The 13,849-nt window shown below is 33.2% G+C and overlaps 1 pseudogene; it reads left to right on the top strand.

Annotated features, from left to right (window-relative positions):
• Positions 1–13,180, top strand: part of LOC127845405 (vacuolar protein sorting-associated protein 35-like) — a 31,537-nt pseudogene extending 18,357 nt beyond the window's left edge.
• Positions 13,181–13,849: the final 669 nt, after the last annotated feature.

Below are 13,849 nucleotides of genomic sequence, written 5' to 3'. Positions count from 1 at the left end.
AATTGACCAGTCCCCAAAGTATCGATAGCTCCGCCCACATTCTTCGATCAGCCAATCAGATATCGATTTTTCACACACCCCTCAGCAACGCTTATCTGGCTGCCATTTTGTCCGACAAACAAAGCGTATCGTACATATGGAATGGACGTAATTTTTAAGAGTTTACACAGATTTTATATCAAATGCATGATCATTACTGTTCGATCATTATTCAAAATTGTAGGTGCTATACATACTTTAAAAAAGGTTATTATTTTATCTTTATTTCTTGAACATATGAACGAGTAATGAGAAAACAAACACAATAAATAGTGTAACCACACCAGTTGTGTGTTCTATAAAACGTGTTATACCGTTTGATGCACAATATTATTAAGCAATTTGGGCAACATAATAATTGCCACACGTGCTTATTAATCTCAGCATAATTGTCGATGATTAATAAATGACAGTATGTTGCGTGGATCTCAGAATGAATGAACATTAAGGCATTGTTAGGTACTGTACACAAGAAAAGAAATATTTAATTACTTAAATGATTTCCAATTATATATTTATTTTCTGTGGATCATAAACAATGGAAATCATTATAAATTGTTAACTTAAATATTGTTTTAACTAAAGTTAAAACAACAAAAAGGTGAATTCAACGCGGCTTAGCTAGCTTAAAGCGACTTCAAGTGTAAAATGTAAGGCTTATAATACAACAACAACAACAACATTTCTAATACAACATATATTGATACGGGGAGAAATGTGAAAATTGCAATTAATATATAAGGGCCATCTTGCTATAAATAAACAAATGCATAATATGCTAAATGTATTCAATTCGAATGTTCGTGAACAGCACCGTTATACCAAAATTTCATTTTTCGATAGTGAAATGTAGCAGGTTCCCATTAAACATAAATGAAATAAAATGCATATTAGATCTGTTAATGAAACCACGAAATTAGGCCTGTATTATATTATGGTTACAATCAAAATTTAATTTATATCTAAATTTAAAAAATTGGTGTCTTTTTAAAAATAACACAATAAAACAAAGATCTAGACATTTTTAATAAACAAAAAACCCATCATGATATGGATGTGTCATTTGCATTTAATAAAAATATTTTCAAAATTATATATGAATAGCAACCGGATTCACTGCCAGACGGTTTTAATACAAGTTCAAAATCAATATGAAATAAATGCTCATTTTTACCACTGATTTTTCATCAACTTTCTATAATATGTATAAGAAACGTTTCTGATAGTTAACTCATTTATTTTGATTACGCCATTTCTCTCTAAAGCATTTATGATTGTATTAAAGTTGTACAAAGCAGTTTAGTTTAGTGTGCGGGTTTAATAAAAAGAGCATGATACATCGTTACAAGTATAGTATTTCACTCACGTAATGCGCTATAATTGCGATCTGCTTGTCAGAGTTTTCTAATCACTAGACCACGTGACTATGTGGGCGGAGCGATCGATAATTTGGCGACTGGTCAATTGATCCTAGTGCCTCCCGGTTGCTAGGCAGATATCTTATCCCTACATCACAATGACCCCTGCTAGTTTGAGAACATCCTTTTTATGGTTTATTATCCTGTAAGCAGGGCTTTTTTTACTTCTGTAAGAATGGCAGTTTTTCACAATTTTAGGAAATTTGCAACTCAAATTTTCAGAATTTCAAGACATTCAAATTTTCACAATTTCAAGAAGTTCATGACTCTAATTTTCACAATGTTATAAAGTTCGTGACTCATTTTATCACAACTTTGAACAGTTTGCAACTCATTTTTTCACAAAATGGGGGGCCTAGTGTAGGACCAGAACATGGCGTTAATTATTTGAGCCTTTTTCTCACAAAATGGGTTTAATGCATGTGAGTAAAATATCCCAGATAAGCCTATGAAGTCCCCACAGGCTAAACACTTTGTAGCACTTTCTGAATAAACTTGATTTTCACTTAGAACTATGAAGCGAATTCCTTAAAACTAAAATTGCTATAAAAGCAAAAAATGTCGTGCTTGATTATCCTGTGCAAAATTCACAGGCTTATATGGGATGACATTTTACACACATGCATTAAGCCCAGTTTTCCCAGAATCAGACTCATTTAATATCCCCTAGGTGGACAACTTTAAATGCCCCATTATCCCATAGGTGGACAATGTTAAATGCTCGATGACCCTATTGGTTGACAACGTTTAATGCTCCATTATCAAATAGGTGGACACTTTTTAATGCTCCAGTAAGCAATAGGGGAGCACCGTTTCATTCTCCATTATTCCATAGGTGGACAATGTTTAATGTTCCATTATCCCATAGGTGGACAATTTTTAATGTCCAATAAGAAATAGGTGGACAACCTTTAATGCTCCATTATCCCATAGGTGGACAATGTTTTATTCTCCATTAAACCATTGGTGGACAATGTTTAATGCTCCATTATCCCATTGGTGGACAACGTTTAATGCTCCATTTTCCCATAGGTAGACAATGTTCAATTCTCCATTATATTCTAGGTGGACCACCTTTAATGCTCCATTATCCCATAGGTGGACAACATTTAATGCTCCATTATATTCTAGGTGGACAACCTTTAATGCTCCATTATTCCATAGGTGGACAATATTTAATGCTCCATAATCCTATAAGTAGACAATGTTTAAAGCTCCATTTTCCCATTGGTGGACAAAGTTTAATGATCCATTATCCTATAGGTGGGCAATGTTTAAAGCTCCATTTTCCTATAGGTGGACAATATTTAATACTCCATTATACCATAGGTGGACAATGTTTAATGCTCCATTATCCCATAGGTGGACAATGTTTAATGCTCCATTATCTCATAGGTGGACAATGTTTAATGCTCAATGTTTAAAGCTCCATTTTCCCATAGGTGGACAACATTTAATACTCCATTATCACATAGGTGGACAATGTTTAATGCTCCATTATCCCTTAGGTGGACAATGTTTAATGCTCCATTATCCCGTAGATGGACAATGTTTAATGCTCCATTATCCCCTAGGTTGACAACCTGCTGTCCATCATCAGCGTGCTGGTGCAGGACCAGAATGACCAGCCCGAGAAGGGAGATGAGCCTGAGGATTTTGCTGAGGAGCAGAGACTAATTGGTCGCTTCATACACCTGCTGTACTCCAAAGATCCAAACCAGCAGTATCTGGTAGGTGGCATCTAGAGTCCTTGTGGGTGTGAGCGGAGTTCTGGAATACTGGGCTTAAAGCATGCTTGTAAAGTGTTGTCCCAGGGTAAGCCTGTGGAGTCGGACACTTTCTGCTTTTTATGAAATTTTTCTTCAAAGGAGCTCCATTTAAATATAAATCGAGTTTAGGCGGACTGCTAATCTTGGAAAAGACTTTGTGCAAATGTATTAGGCCCAGTTTTCCAAATGTTCATATAATCAGGGGCAATAATTCTACAAGGTATTACTACTTTAGAAAAGAATGTATGCTCTATAGTAAATGAAAGGGACAAATTTTAATATTATTTTGAAATTTTACAATTTAATTTGTTTTTCATTTTCAGTAACTTTGTTTTTAAAATGTTTTTCTATGTACAATTATGTACAATGGGTTATATTCATTCACATACCATCATTTTTCATGTTTGAATAGGTCTTAATAAAACCTGTAGGACAGTTCTTTAAATTCACATGTTTTATGATTGTTGCCATGATCATAAAATGTGATGATACTTTAACCCTTTACCTCTTAGATACGTATTTTCACGCATTTGTAGTTCCTTAGAAAGTTATATTTAATTTAAGACCTTTCTAGTTACTCGCAGGCTGTTCTGGTTTTATGCTATTTGCACATAGCCATTTTTAACCAGGTTTTCCGAAGGAAAAAACTGGTTATTAGATTGGCGAATGCGGGCGGGCTGGCTGGCTGGCGGGCGGGCGGAACAAGCTTGTCCGGGCCATAACTATGTCGTTCATTGTCAGATATTAAAATCATTTGGCACATTTGTTCACCATCATTGGACGGTGTGTCGCGCGAAATAATTACGTCGATATCTCCAAGGTCAAGGTCACACTTTGAGTTCAAAGGTCAAAAATGGCCAAAAATGAGCTTGTCCTGGCCATAACTATGTCATTCATTGTGAGATTTTAAAATCATTTGGCACATTTGTTCACCATCATGGGATGGTGTGTCGCACGAAAGAATCACGTCAATATCTCCAATGTCAAGGTCGCCACGACTAAAAATAGATTAAAAAAAAAAAAAACTTTCAAAGGGGGTTAATTTTGTTTGTTCATTTCAAAAGTTCAGTTTCAGTTTTCTCCCTTTATCACATTTTTTTTCACAATGAAAACCTGGTTTTGTGACAATTTTGTCCCTTGTTCATGTTGCTTCTAAGTGGGAAAGGGTTGAAAAAAGTACTTGGCAAAGAATCATATCAGATTGGTATATAAATATGTTGTTTTTTTTGTAATTCCTGTTCCTGAGAAGAGACAGCACATTTTTTTGCATTCACTGTTCTGTTGAAGAATGTGCGACAAACACTGTTTAATCAAATAAAACAATAAAATGTATGAATAAACTTAAAAAACTATAACATTTAAACATTGATATCCCTTTGCAATGAATATGGTAATGAATTTGAAAATTTATTGTAAAATAACCTCAATTATGTTATGGTAAACATGTTTGACCTAAATACCGCGACTCAAGTGATGTTATAGGCCAGTTCATTGTTATTGTTTTGATTCCTGATTTTCGCGCATGCGCAATGCACTGGTAGTCAAAAGCATTGCTTACATCTAACGCAAAGCATATGGATAACGAGACTTGTTTAGTCAATAAATCGGAAAGAAACTAAAAAAAACAACACCTAAATAATATTTAAAAAATATAATATTTAGTGCCAAAAGAATGCATTTACACATTTATTTGCATTTTAAAAGAACGCGTCATTAGCATCAAAGTAATTAAGATTGTCTGAAGACTGAACGACAGACAATTCGACACAACAAAGAGCTCTATGCATTAGCCGTATAATTATTTGCAGAAAAGTTTCAATAAAAATAATGATACATCTAATTGTAAAATTATTATTATCAATTGCATGCGTAAACTAGAGTAATAAAAAATTAGTGATAGCTAGAATGTGTCAGTGTTTCATTGAAAATAAACGTACTACAAAGCCCTATTAAAAGCGAAGTTCATGACGGTATTTGCATGTAATTTTAATTTGGATGGGTGTTGTTAGAGAAAGACTTGAGGAATATTAACATTTAACTGAAAAACACAACCTCACATGATGCAACTTGAACTGTGTATTCATGTACTTTGTAAACTCGTTACTAGTGATCGAGTATGAGTGACAACTATCAAACATTTAACACACACACACACACACAACATAATATATATACATATATAATATAATATATACATATTGTTTCATTATTATTTACCCCCATTGATGTCAAACGTAATTTCTTGTTTTTATGATGTATTTCGTGCATTGCCGTAACATTACATCTTCATACGGAATGACGTATTTATAATTAACCGATGCCCGCTAAATACGTTAAATATTTTTTATTTACATTGTATAATTCATAAATACTTTTTTTATATAAATAAAACGGGCTTGTATCTTTACCGTGTTCAATTTCCGATAATCTATAGAATTCAAATTTGTACAATAGGTACCGTAACATATCTAATTTAAGCAACTGTTAAGTATGTCGGCGATAAATTTATTCAACCAAATACCTATTTACTTAATACTACCAGAATGAAGACATGGTGGCATCATCAATTGCGTTTAATGACCAGACTGTCATATCTGCCACCTAGTGTGATTTATGACACCATGTTGTTAGTTAGGTCTGGACAGGGACCTATACAAACAAATATAGGTCCCTGGTCTGGACAATATCTGATCAAAACACCGGAATACAAAGGCTTAAACGATTTTAAGATTGATGCAAACAATCAAATGAAAACTATTGCATTTTATTGAATTAAATGTTTATTTAATGTGTCAACATGTTAGTTTTCCTGGACCAGGGTAAAGGTCCCTGCCCAGACAAATACCATTATGGTTAATTTGTTAATGTTTTTTATTTGGAATTGATCTATTTATTCATTGTGTTCAATCTTATTTGTTTCAGTAGCGAAGAACAACTTGTTGGCATGTTGAAAAATAAAATCTAAATATAATCGTTTAAATATAACCGATCACGCTCTATTTCTCCCCATTGATTGTATCTTTCTTTTGACTACCAATGTAGCCCGGATGTAAACACGCAGGTGCGCGTGACGTCACGCGTGAACTGGTCTATAAACTAGGACAAAATGGCCGATAGCTATTCGTATTTATCGCCGTTGTTTCGTTTTCTTTGTAAATTTTATACTCTTTTTATCATTTCTGATAAAAATTATGATGGGATTAAATGAAAAATATTTCATTTGATTGGTAAGTTGCATTTGGATGTTTTATTTCCGAGAATAAGATTAAGTACCGCGACTCAACAGATGAACAGTATACTACTGCTACTACTACTACTAGTACTACTACTACTACTGCTACTGCTGCTGCTGCCGCTGCGGTTGCTGCGGCTGCTGCTACTGCTGCTACTACTGCTACTACTACTACTACTATTTCTACTACTACTACTACTACTACTACTACTTCTAAATATAATAATAATAAGAAGAAGAACAAAAAATAAAAATAAATAATTATGCAGCTTATACCAATATGGTTGCACTGGTTAATGGTCAATTTTATCTGTTACGCAGAGCTTGACTTTTCAACGGTACTCAAAATAACATGGTACTCAAAATAACTTCGTCTGAAAAATATTTTGAAAAATTACCCTACCCTGGTCATTTATCTTCACACATATGACAATTTTGCCACTTTTTTAATGATATGATTGCTTCAGGTTATTTTTAAATAAATTCCAGGTTTGTTTTGTACTGATTACATGGGAACCGAAACTCTTATTATTTATACATTAAACTGAAAATAAACGGCAAGAAAATGAAAAGGCACATTTATGTGTAATATTTTAGTACATTTATAAATTGCGTATGAAATATAAATCATTCTATAAGGTATACTGCACAATTTGGAGTTCTTATACTTGGATCCACAAGAACACTAGGAAAATTGAACAAATACACATACATAGTTAACTTCTACTGCAACAGCAGAAATACGGCCGTTTAGAGCCAATTACATATCAGTGCGACACGGGATCGATGCACTCGACAAACGTTCATAAAAAACTTACAAACATGAATAAACAAGAGGTTACCGCCATGGAACTTTCAATTAAAAGCACTGGGTCTTGAACTGGTTTGCTGAAGCTTCAAACCTAACACTTTGTCTGGCGGTATTCACTTACTGGCACATTTACAAAAATTAAAAACACCGAATACACACCAACGACAAAAACATGCAAATAATAATAATATATATCTGGTTAACGCATTGGAAAGGTCAATACAAAAACACAATTCGGGATAAAGCCGGTTTCATGAGTTCCATAGCTCACACGTGGCACAGAATTAGTCTCGAAACCATTAAGTGTGAAGAAAAATTAACTTCTCTGCATCACGATTCAAAATAAAAGCTATATAAAGAAGAACTATCAGTTAAAGTATTCAAGTGTTATGTACACGCAAGATCACCAGAACGGTATTTCTTTAGGCACGTTGCAATAAAATTAAAACAAATTTCAACAACACGTCGTCTTTATTAAAAAAAATCTTTAAACATTATTTAAACAATAACTGTGTAAAATATTATATCATTGCTGGAATATTTTATTTTACCTGTCATAAGGAACACGTGTATCTTCCTGCATATTGTAAACATGGCATGTTTATTTATTTTTTATATTTCTGTTTAAGAAGTTCAGCACAATGGCAGAACAGAATCATTTAAATGATCTCCAAACAGGCGGGGACACTAATATAGGCCAAAAGACAGGACAAATTCAATCAGATAATCAAAGCGAACGACCAGACAATTGTGAACAAGGTTAATGTTTTACTAACAACGGTCTGCAATTCAGATAGACACAGTCTGTTTTTTAGAATAATACATTCACTTACAATTAAAAAAGATTTAAAAATGTGTCAGAACTTAGTTAAAAACGAGATATTAAAAACTTACTTGCAAAATTGTTATGAACTTCCTCACTAACGTGATTATGTTAAATAGCGAAAAGGTGGTTGTCTCAACAATGTCAGTTTAATTATTGCATTTTTTTCGCACAGGTCGTGAAAAAAATGAATCACCAAACATGGATTCGTGTTTTATGTGTTCCAAAGCCATCAAGATCTACAAAACGAAATGTCTCACAGAATCATGTTCAAACTATGAAAAACCACCTGCAGAACTTAATTTAACCGCAGGCGATCATATTGCAGTCCCATTACAAGGTTGGTCCGGACTATTACTTGATCATCACGCTATTGTGACAAACATCAGTGAAGTCAAAGATGGAAACGCAGATATAACAGTCATAGACGTTCCACAAAAAGATGATCCAATTCCTGTCATAGAACATTATTTGCAAGATAGTCCAGATAGACCAAAAAGACAAACCAAACTGCATACGGTCACGAAATATAACTACATCAAACGAAAACACAACCATAAAGAAACTCTTAGACGTGCAGATGAAGCAAAAAAGGCAATGGAAAAAGAAAAAGAAAAACGAAACACACTGCCAGAAGAAGACAATAAAGGCTACCATATATTTGTCCGAAATTGTGAGCATTTTGTAACAGAATGCATAACTGGATCAGACGAACCAGTCGATTTCAAACATTCTACTTCTTTGCAGTCAAACCGTTTTTTTGTTGTTTGCTTTCATTTATTTTGTATAGGAACCATGCTTGGTTTGTATTTGGTGAATGTGTTTGTGTACATAGGTTTTGTGGGAGAGGTCCAGAAATTTAAAAAGGCTTTTTGTGTTTTCGAGCCATGTTTCATCGGAAAAAACAATGGTTTTCTAAATACCGTTTGTGATTGGTGGATATTACTGGGTTATTTTATTATATTATGTAGTATTGCAACTATAACGCTTAGCTGCCGTGGTCGCTGCTGTTGTCGCTGCTGTTGTACATGTTTTAATAGGCAAAACTATATGTGCAATAGTTGCATTTGTGCTTCCGCTACTGTAATGTTTATAAAAATTCTCTGTATTTGTGGAATGGAGGCTAAAAATTTTATTTTAGAAAGGGCTTGGTTAGAAATATACCTATCAATAAATAATTTTGCATCATTTATTTGTCTATTAGTTGCGGTTGCACTTGTAGAATCGTTACTTGTATATTTCTTATTATCAGAAAAGATTGCACAAGCACTTATTTGGTGTTTTGGGAATTGCTGTTCTTGTCTTAAAAATCATTCTTGGGCATATTCCTTTAAACCTTGTAATTTTTGAAGAATTATATGTCATTATGACCTAATTGTGTAAGATTTGGGGGAACTAAGCTGATCCGGGTGTTTCAATATTATATAAAAAAAAATATTTTTTAAGTGTGTGTTTAAATTTAAAAAAATATACAAAGTACTTGTTTTACTTGACAAAGTTATTTCTTCAGATGAACTATTTTTGGGAAAGAAACAAAAACAAAATCAAAACTTTCCAATATAAATTTTCAACGAGTTACCTTTGCAAGAAATGATTGTTTTTAGAGAAAATAAGATCTAGAAAAAGCATATGTGCACAGATTTAACGGTTTCTCAATCTCAACTCTCTTGGTAATAAATGGCGAATTTCTAGGTTGCATTCCGATATAGATATATTTATTTATTAGTTAAATCCTTTTTTTTGTTTAACGAGATTGTTTCATGTGCTTTTAGCTTATGCTATTTATTCAACACTTAAATATTTGGAAAACGCCCTCAAATGGCATGGATATATTGACAATTTTTGTTTTTTCGAAAGACAGTTGTTGAATTTAAAATACTTAATTACCATATTAACCTTAACATTTTAATTATGTTAAGATACATTTCTTGGTGAAGAACCTGCACATTTTATAGATCATGTAATGTTGTATCTAACGCGATATAGTTCAAAGTATGTCAACGTTTAGAACCATAAATCGTTGATATCTGTATAATCGTTGATATCTGTATAATCGTTGATATCTGTATAATTGTTGATATCTGTATAATTGTTGATATCTGTATAATCGTTGATATCTGTATAATCGTTGATATCTGTACAATCGTTGATATCTGTTTAATCGTTGATATCTGTATAATCATTGATATCTGTATAATCATTGATATCTGTATAATCGTTGATATCGTATAATCGTTGATATCTGTATAATCGTTGATATCTGTATAATCGTTGATATCTGTATAATCGTTGATATCTGTATAATCATTGATATCTGTATAATCGTTGATATCTGTATAATCGTTGATATCTGTATAATCATTGATATCTGTATAATCATTGATATCTGTATAATCGTTGATATCTGTATAATCGTTGATATCTGTATAATTGTTCGGCATGTTCCCTCACATAATTATTTAAGGGAAATATGTTCAATGGACAAACATGGTCGTTATTCATCATCATTTAACTTTGCGAATATATAGCTCGATGTCATTTTTAGCAGGGTATAAGTTTGTGCCATCATTTACATTAAGCGCATCAACAACTTTTCCAATGTTAGTTACAGTTGAGGATAGTTTGCTAGAAACATATGTATAATGATTCCTAATGTACAATGTCAGTTAAATGTTATTTAACGATAATGTATATTGAAATATAATTAACATGTGTCATATTTGGATACTGTAGACTTATTCAATATTTGCAATATTTATCGTCGATTAACAGGTAACAAGAATTAATATTAATAGCTCTGTGTGTTTTGTATGAATACCTTTCTGTCAAACTTAATCATAATACGAAATATACTTATGATAGCATATTGTTTCGAAGATAAATGTCATTTACGCAGGTCTAGAATAATTACGTGCACAACAGCCTTACTCATGAAATCAAAGATTATGTTGAACCATAAGAGAAATATTCATAAAAAATAAATAAAAAATAAATAAATAAATAAACACATAAATAAATAAATATATATATACATTGAACGTTTCAAGGCGCTGTACATATCAATCATTAATCAGAAGTATAATGAATGCTGTGTTTTATCTTATTGTGTGTATTAAAAAGGTAATTGACAATTGCTTTAAGTTAAATACTTGCGGATGTTTAACCAGTACATATAATTTTCGACGTTTGAAATGTATTGAATGAGTCGAAAATTACTTTCCCTTCAGAATGAGTTTGCTGCTTGAGGCGCTGTAGAAGCATGAGGATATTCGTGCATGGTTGAACAGTGGTCAGTTTTTGTCATTCAGCCTTGGGAACTTGCACGGTATATAGTGTATGTTATTTTTAGCTCACCTGAGCACAACGTGCTCATGGTGAGCTGTTGTGATCGCCTTTTGTCCGTCGTGCGTCGTCAACATTTACCTTGTTAACACTCTAAAGACCACATTTATTGTCCAATCTTCATGAAACTTACTTAGAACATGTGTCCCAATAATATCTTGGACGAGTTCGAAAATGGTTCCGGTTGATTGAAAAACATGGCCGCCAGGGGGCGTGGCAGTTTGCTATAGTAAAACCTTGTTAACACTCTAGGAGTCACATTTATTGTCCGATCTTCATGAAACTTTGTAAGAACATGTGTCCCAATAATATCTTGGACGAGTTCGAAAATGGTTCCGGTTGGTTGAAAAACATGGCCGCCAGGGGGCGTGGCAGTTTTCCTTATATGGCTTTAGTAAAACCTTGTTAACACTCTAGAAGTCACATTTTTAGTCCAATCTTCATGAAACTTTGTCAGAACATGTGTGCCAATAATATCTTGGACGAGTTCAAAAATGGTTCCGGTTGGTTGAAAAACATGGCCGCCAGGGGGCGTGGCAGTTTTCCTTATATGGCTATAGTAAAACCTTGTTAACACTCTAGAAGTCACATTTTTAGTCCAATCTTCATGAAACTTGGTCAAAACATGTGTCTCAATAATATCTTGGACGAGTTCGAAAATGGTTCCAATTGAATGAAAAACATGGCCGCCATGGGGCGGGGCAGTTTTCCTTAAATGGCTTTACTGTATGGTAAAACCTTGTTAACACTCTAGAAGTCACATTTGTGGTCCAATGCTCATAAAACTTGGTCAGAATATTTGAACTTATAATATCTGGGCTAAGTTCAAAAATGGTTGAGATCAGTTAAAAAACATGGTTGCAAGGGAGCGTGGCATTTTTCCTTAAATGGCTATTTACTACAAAACCTTGTTAACACTCTAGAAGTCACATTTATTATCCAATCTTTATGAAACTTGATCTGAACATTTGTTCTAACAATAGCTTGAGTGAGTTTGGAAATGGTTATGGTTTGTTGAAAAACATGGCCGCCAGGGGGGGGGGGGGCGTTGTCCTTATATGGCTTTAGTGAAAACTTGTTGACACTATATTAGCCACATTTATTGGCCAATCTTCATGAAACTTGGTCAGAACATTTGTCCCAATGAAATTTTGCCAGAGATTGAAGCTGGGTCATATGAGTTCAAAAACTAGGTCACAAGGTCAAATATAAAAAACATGTTAAAAGTCACTGTTTTGGTCCAAAATAATCTTCATGAATCAGCTTGCATTTTTTTCAGAATAGTCTAGTTCCTTTGGCTTTCAGGTGAGCGCCTTAGGGCCTGATGGCCCTCTTGTCATAGTTATTTGTCAATTTTTCATATTATGGACATTCTATACGGAATTGAATAATTGATATATGTATTGAACTTAATTTACATAGATTGTCACTGTATGATGACTGAAAAAGATTGAAGTATGTGATGTATGTTTGACGGCTTGATGATGATTATTTTGTTAAATATAATAATACATGAACAGCCGTTTTGGAGTCCCAGTGGCCTGAACTATAAACAGCGTTTTTGTTTGTTTGCTATATAGGCAATGGAGGGATGAAAAGAAACTTGAAATGTTTGCTGTGTTCTGTTATTTTAAACCTTAATATTTGAAAATTATAACTATGAAAATTGTTACTGGAAGTATAAACGATGAATATGTGAATGTTGTTATTATAAATAAGTCAGAATTAACAATTTGTCGAAAGGTAGCTTTTTGAGTTATGTGCACATTTTATAACAATAACTACTTTTACTGATTTCGAAGTAGCAGATTGTTTGACAGCATATTTAAAATAAAGATAAGACAACAGGAAAAGGTTATCGTCATATGTCTTAGTTTAAATTCTTATTGAAGTTATCACTGCATCTGTTTTAAACAGAGATTGGGGGCTTAATTAAAAGCATGCTGTCCCAATGAACTTGTATTCTGGGAAAACTGAAGTAATGGAAGTTCACTAATGTAATAACTCTTAACATACAAATAAGCACTTCACATACGCGCAAAGCGTTTTACCTATATTTGAGGTTTCTTGTTAATGGTTTTTATATTCTTTAAGATAAGGTATTACAAAAAAAAATATAACAAAATACGTCCCAATGCCTGACTGTTGTTTTCTGCTTTTATAGTGTAGTGCACGTGTTCTGCCTTTCATAGCATAGAATGACAAAATTATGATGGTGCATATCTGTGAAAATACATAGTAAGTTATAGACGAGATTACCTGAAGCCTAAAAACATTGAGATAGCGAACAACTTGATTTTTTTTCAAAATAGTTGTTTTCAGTTATTTTATTGGTATTTCAATGAATCTGCATTCGCAATAGGAAAAGAGCAGAATGTGTTCACAGTCCTTAACAGTAACCTGAATGTTACGAAA

This window comes from Dreissena polymorpha, chromosome 1 (assembly GCF_020536995.1).
Source record: "Dreissena polymorpha isolate Duluth1 chromosome 1, UMN_Dpol_1.0, whole genome shotgun sequence".
Lineage (NCBI taxonomy): Eukaryota > Metazoa > Mollusca > Bivalvia > Myida > Dreissenidae > Dreissena > Dreissena polymorpha.
This window is presented reverse-complemented; position numbering and strand designations above follow the sequence as displayed.